This window comes from Pseudophryne corroboree, chromosome 3, assembly GCF_028390025.1.
Source record: "Pseudophryne corroboree isolate aPseCor3 chromosome 3, aPseCor3.hap2, whole genome shotgun sequence".
NCBI classification, from domain to species: Eukaryota; Metazoa; Chordata; class Amphibia; order Anura; family Myobatrachidae; genus Pseudophryne; species Pseudophryne corroboree.
Window position 1 is genome coordinate 306,760,855 of NC_086446.1, and position 6,000 is coordinate 306,766,854.

A 6,000-nucleotide genomic window follows, 5' to 3' on the forward strand; every position below is an offset into this window, starting at 1 on the left:
AAGTGGGCTAAGGGACCCTTTCCGTCTGGGGGAGGAGTTACGATACAAGGGGGGAGGAGCTACGCCAGCGGGATAGTTCCTCTACTATCCACGCCACCAACTATTACCTTTAGTAATCAAGTGGCGAACGAAGCGGAGCGAGCCACCGAGCCCGAAGCGTGGCGAGCGAAGCGAGCCCGCGAGGGTACTTTTCGGGTACCCTGTTCGCCCGTAGCTCCTCCCCCTGGTGACGTGTCTCCTCCCCTAGGTACGTCACAAGATCCCTTCTGCCACTCCGATATAGACTCAACCCTTTTGTTTTGGTTGGTTCTAAATCGGAGTGGGGTAAGGGACCTTTGACGTCACCAGGGGGAGGAGCATACTTGCCTACCTGACCCTCTCCATGAGGGAGAAAATGCTCTGCTCCTGGACTTTCCTGGTAATGTAATGGATTGCCATCACCTGTGGTGAGCTAGTTAATTGATAAGAAAGGTGTTTCACCACAGGTGATGGCAATCATACATTACCAGGAAAGTCCTGGAACAGAGCATTTTCTCCCTCATGGAGAGGGTCAGGTAGGCAAGTATGGGGAGGAGCCACGCCCGAACAGTACGCTCGCCACGCTTCGGGCTCGGTGGCTTGCTCCGCTTCGCTCACCACCGGGTTACTAAAGGTAATAGTTGGTGGCGTGGATAGTAGAAGAACTATCCCACTGGCCTAGCTCCTCCCCCTGGTGATGTGGCTCCTCCCTCTGACATCATAGGTCCCTTAGGCCACTTGGATCTAGCATCTACCCTTTTCTTAATTTGTACCAGTTTTTATGTGTAAAATGTTGGAGGGTATATTATATAAGTTACATTTTTATTAGTGATGCACATAGAAAGTGACAATATCACTAGTCATGGAATAGATTTGTCACTGATTAGTGATTAAGCATCCCTCCCAACTGTCCCGATTTTCCTGGGACAGTCCCGTTTTATTTGTGACTGTCCTGCTGTCCCTCCCGTGGGGGCGCTGGAGGGGCAGCTGGGAGGCTCTGTCACAACGTCTATTCATGGAGACAGGAGGGACATGGGGCATGCCAGCAGCTCACAGAGCACTGGCCATGCCCCCATAGTGACGTGAAATGGTGGCGTTGTTCGCGATCGTGGCTTTACCGTGAGGCCACGCCCCTTTTCTGTGGCCACGACCCCATTTTTCTTACGTCGTAGAGAATACTGGGGTCCATTTAGTACCATGTGGTATAGACGGGTCCACTAGGAGCCATGGGCACTTTAAAAATTTGATAGTGTGGGATGGCTCCTCCCTCTATGCTCCTCCTACCAAACTCAGTTTAGAAAATGTACCCGGAGGAGCCAGTCACGCTGAAGGAAGCTCCTGAAGAGGTTTCTGCATTTATTTTCTATGTTAGGCAGGGCTGGTTGGCACCAGCCTGCCTGCTTCGTGGGACTTAGGGAGGGAACAGCCCAACCTCTTGAAGGGTTAATGGTCCCGTTCCCCGCTGGCAGGACACTGAGCTCCTGAGGGGGCTATTTGCAAGCCCCACCATGGCGAGCATACATTCCTGCAGCACACCGCCACCCCTAACAGAGCCAGAAGAATGAAGAGTGGTGAGAACTGAGCCGGCGCCCCACTAACCGGGATGCCGGCTCATTATGATGGCACGAGGATACGGAGACGCACGGTTTCTAAATGGGGCAGAATGCGTCTCCGGACACAGTACACAACTGCGTCTCAGTACACTGTACACAGTACCCAGACTGGCAACGCAGCCTTAAAATGGTTTCTCTCCATTTTAAGCACCAGATTCCTCAGCCAGTATAAAAAAAGTGGGAAGACCGCGCACCATTGGAGGGACGGGGCTTCACTATGAGAGGATCCAGCAGCTCACCAGCGCCATTTTCCCTCTGCATTGGACACAGCCGCTGACAGGACAGGGACGCGCATCTCCTCCGGTGTGAATCCAGATTAACTCAGCGGTATCAGGGGGTCATAGCAGGGGGGGGGCGATTATTAGTGTACTAAGTTCCCTATCAGGGTACTTAGTCTGCGACCCGGCTAAGCTTGGCATTAGCGATAAGGGTGCGGTGGGGGCTGGCTCCAAACAACTCTGTGTCTCCCTGAAGGGCTCTTTGTGGGTTAATTGTGCTTAATCTTTACGTGTGTGTGTGTGCTGTCACATTTACATTATCTCAGGCAAAGAGTGTGTTTCTTGTACAGCGGAGTGTTCCTCTTCACCAGGGGGCTCACTACTAGGTACTCAGGGTTCACAAGCTAGTGGGGCTGAACCGGAGTGGGTTAATTCTCTCAAAGGAATGATTTGCACTCTTTCTACAAAATTGTCCCGCAATGAGAAAGAGACGCAATACTTAAAACAAACTGTGGATGAGTTTATGAACAGAGACTCAGTCCCCAAAAAGCATCTCAGTCCACTCCCATTTGTCCACAAAATCGATCTCTGGCCCATATCCTGCAATCTGACTCTGACGCTGATGGGTCAGACTTGGAGGAGGGTGAGGTAGACTTTTTTTTTTTTTTTGGGGGGGGGGGGGGGATATGGCTCTGTCACAGGGAATAGAGGCTCTTATAGAGGCTATCAGAGATGTTCTGCATATTCCCAATAAGGTATCAGGGGAGTGTAAGGAATCTTATTTTAATGTAAAAAAGAAGTCCTCAGTTACTTTTCCTGTGTCAAAGGAATTGAATAGCCTGTTTGAAGAACCATGGGTTAATCCTGATAAGAAGTTTCAGATCCTTAAAAGGTTGCTGTCATCTTTTTCTTTTCCTCTGGAGGATAGGAAAAAATGGGAAAATCCACAGATAGTGGACGCATCAGTCTTTAGGCTGTCACGTAAAATTGTATTGCCTGTTCCTGGTGCAGCCTCCCTAAAAGACACGGCTGATCGTAAAATTGAGACTACACTCACATCATTGTACACAGCTGCTGGGGTGGCCCAAAGACCCACTATTGCATGTGCGTGGATCACTAAAGCCTTTGTGAAATGGTCAGGTAACCTAATTGAGGGGTTAGATTCCTTCTCTAGAGAGATGTTGTCTTACTCCTGCAGCATATACAGGACCCTGTGAACTTTATGGTAGAAGCCATAAAGGAAATAGGCGTACTTAACGCATGCACCACCGCTGTAGCAGTGTTGGCACGCAGGGGCTTGTGGCTACGCCAGTGGACTGCTGACGTGGACTCCAGGAAAGGCGAGAAATGCCTACCATTCACAGGAGAGGCCTTGTTTGGAGATGAACTAGACAAATGGATCTCCGCAGCTACTGCGGGTAAGTCTACGTATCTTCCTTCCGCAGCCTCCCCCCCCCCCCCACCTACCCAACCAAGAAGTCTTATTCAGCTTCTAAGTTACAGTCCTTTCGGACGGCCAAGTTCAAGGGCAAATCCAGAGGTGCTTCTACATTCTCCAGCGGCGCAAGAGGTAAACCATGCAAACCAGCAACTGCAGGTGCTCAGTTACAGAGCTCAGGCTCTTCTTCCTCAAAGACTTCAGCATGACGGTGGACCGCAATGCCTGGAAGGCTGTCAGGTGGGAACTCAACTACAATTCTTCAGTGAAATCTGGTTAAATTCGTGCCAAGATCCCTGGGTCATAGATCTTATTTCTCTGACGTCCTAGTGGATGCTGGGACTCCGTAAGGACCATGGGGATATAGCGGCTCCGCAGGAGACAGGGCACAATAATAAAAGCTTTAGGATCAGGTGGTGTGCACTGGCTCCTCCCCCTATGACCCTCCTCCAAGCCTCAGTTAGATTTTTGTGCCCGACGAGAAGGGTGCAATCTAGGTGGCTCTCCTGAGCTGCTTAGAATAAAAGTTTAAGTTAGGTTTTTTATTTTCAGTGAGTCCTGCTGGCAACAGGCTCACTGCTACGAGGGACTTAGGGGAGAGAAGTAAACTCACCTGCGTGCAGGATGGATTTGCTTCTTAGGCTACTGGACACCATTAGCTCCAGAGGGATCGAACACAGGCCCAGCCATGGAGTCCGGTCCTGGAGCCGTGCCGCCGACCCCCCTTGCAGATGCCGAAGTTGAAGAGGTCCAGAAACAGGCGGCAGAAGACTTTCAGTCTTCATAAGGTAGCGCACAGCACTGCAGCTGTGCGCCATTGTTGTCAGCACACTTCACCAACAGTCACCAACTGTCACTGAGGGTGCAGGGCGCTGGGGGGGGCGCCCTGGGCAGCAATGTATAATACCTTTTTATGGCTAAAATAGATCACATATAGCCCTTGAGGCTATATGGATGTATTTAACCCCTGCCAGATCTCACAAACTCCGGGAGAAGAGCCCGTCGAAAAGGGGGCGGGGCCTATTCTCCTCAGCACACGGCGCCATTTTACTGCTCAGCTCTGCTGTGAGGAAGGCTCCCAGGCTCTCCCCTGCACTGCACTACAGAAACAGGGTTAAAACAGAGAGGGGGGGCACTTATTTGGCGATATGATTACATATATAAAAATGCTATAAGGGAAAACACTTGTATAAGGGGTTGTCCCTGTATAATTATAGCGTTTTTGGTGTGTGCTGGCAAACTCTCCCTCTGTCTCCCCAAAGGGCTAGTGGGGTCCTGTCCTCTATCAGAGCATTCCCTGTGTGTGTGATGTGTGTCGGTACGTGTGTGTCGACATGTAGGAGGACGATGTTGGTGAGGAGGCGGAGCAAATTGCCTGTATTGGTGATGTCACTCTCTAGGGAGTCGACACTGGAATGGATGGCTTATTTAGGAATTACGTGATAATGTCAACACGCTGCAAGGTCGGTTGACGACATGAGACGGCCGGCAAACAAATTAGTACCTGTCCAGGCGTCTCAGACACCGTCAGGGGCTTGTAAAAACGCCCATTTACCTCAGTCGGTCGACACAGACACGGACACTGACTCCAGTGTCGACGGTGAAGAAACAAACGTATTTTCCTTTAGGGCCACACGTTTCATGTTAAGGGCAATGAAGGAGGTGTTACATATTTCTGATACTACAAGTACTGTACCACAAATAAGGGTATTATGTAGGGTGTGAATAAACTACTTGTAGTTTTTCCTGAATCAGATAAATTAAATGAAGTGTGTGATGATACGTGGGTTTCCTCCGATAGAAAATTATTGGCGGTATACCCTTTCCCGCCAGAAGTTAGGGCGAGTTGGGAAACACACCTTAGGGTGGATAAGGCGCTCACACGCTTATAAAAACAAGGGGCGTTACCGTCTCCAGATACGGCAGCCCTCAAGGAGCCAGCTGATAGGAAGCTGAAAAATATCCTAAAAGTATATACACACATACTGGTGTTATACTACGACCAGCAATCGCCTCAGCCTGGATGTGCAGAGCTGAGGGGGCTTGGTCGGATTTCCTGACTGAAAATATTGATACCCTTGACATTATTGACTATAGATGCATTTCTATATATGCGAGATGCGCAGAGGGATATTTGCATTCTGGCATCAAGAGTAAATGTGATGTCCATATCTGCCAGACGAAGACACGACAGTGGTCAGGTGATGCAGATTCCAGACGGCACATGGAAGTATTGCCGTATAAAGGGGCGGTCCATCGGACCTGGTGGCCATGGCAACAGCTGAAAAATCCACCTTTTGTTACCCCAAGTCACATCTCAGCAGAAAAGGACACAGTCTTTTCAGTCTCAGTCCTTTCGTCCCCATAAGGGCAGGCGGGCAAAAGGGCCAGTCATATCTGCCCAGGGGTAGAGGAAAGGGAAGAAGACTGCAGCAGGCAGCCCATTCCCAGGAACAGAAGCCCTCCACAGCTTCTGCCAAGTCCGCAGCATGACGCTGGGGCCGTACAAGCGGACTCAGGTGCGGTAGGGGGTCATCTCAAGAGTTTCAGCACGCAGGGGGCTCACTCACAAGTGGACTCCTGGATCCTACACGTAGTATCCCAGGTGTACATTGGAAATTCGAGACGTCTCCCCCTCACAAGTTCCTGAAGTCTGCTTTACCAACGTCTCCCTCCGACAGGGAGGCAGTATTGGGAACAATTCACAGGCTGT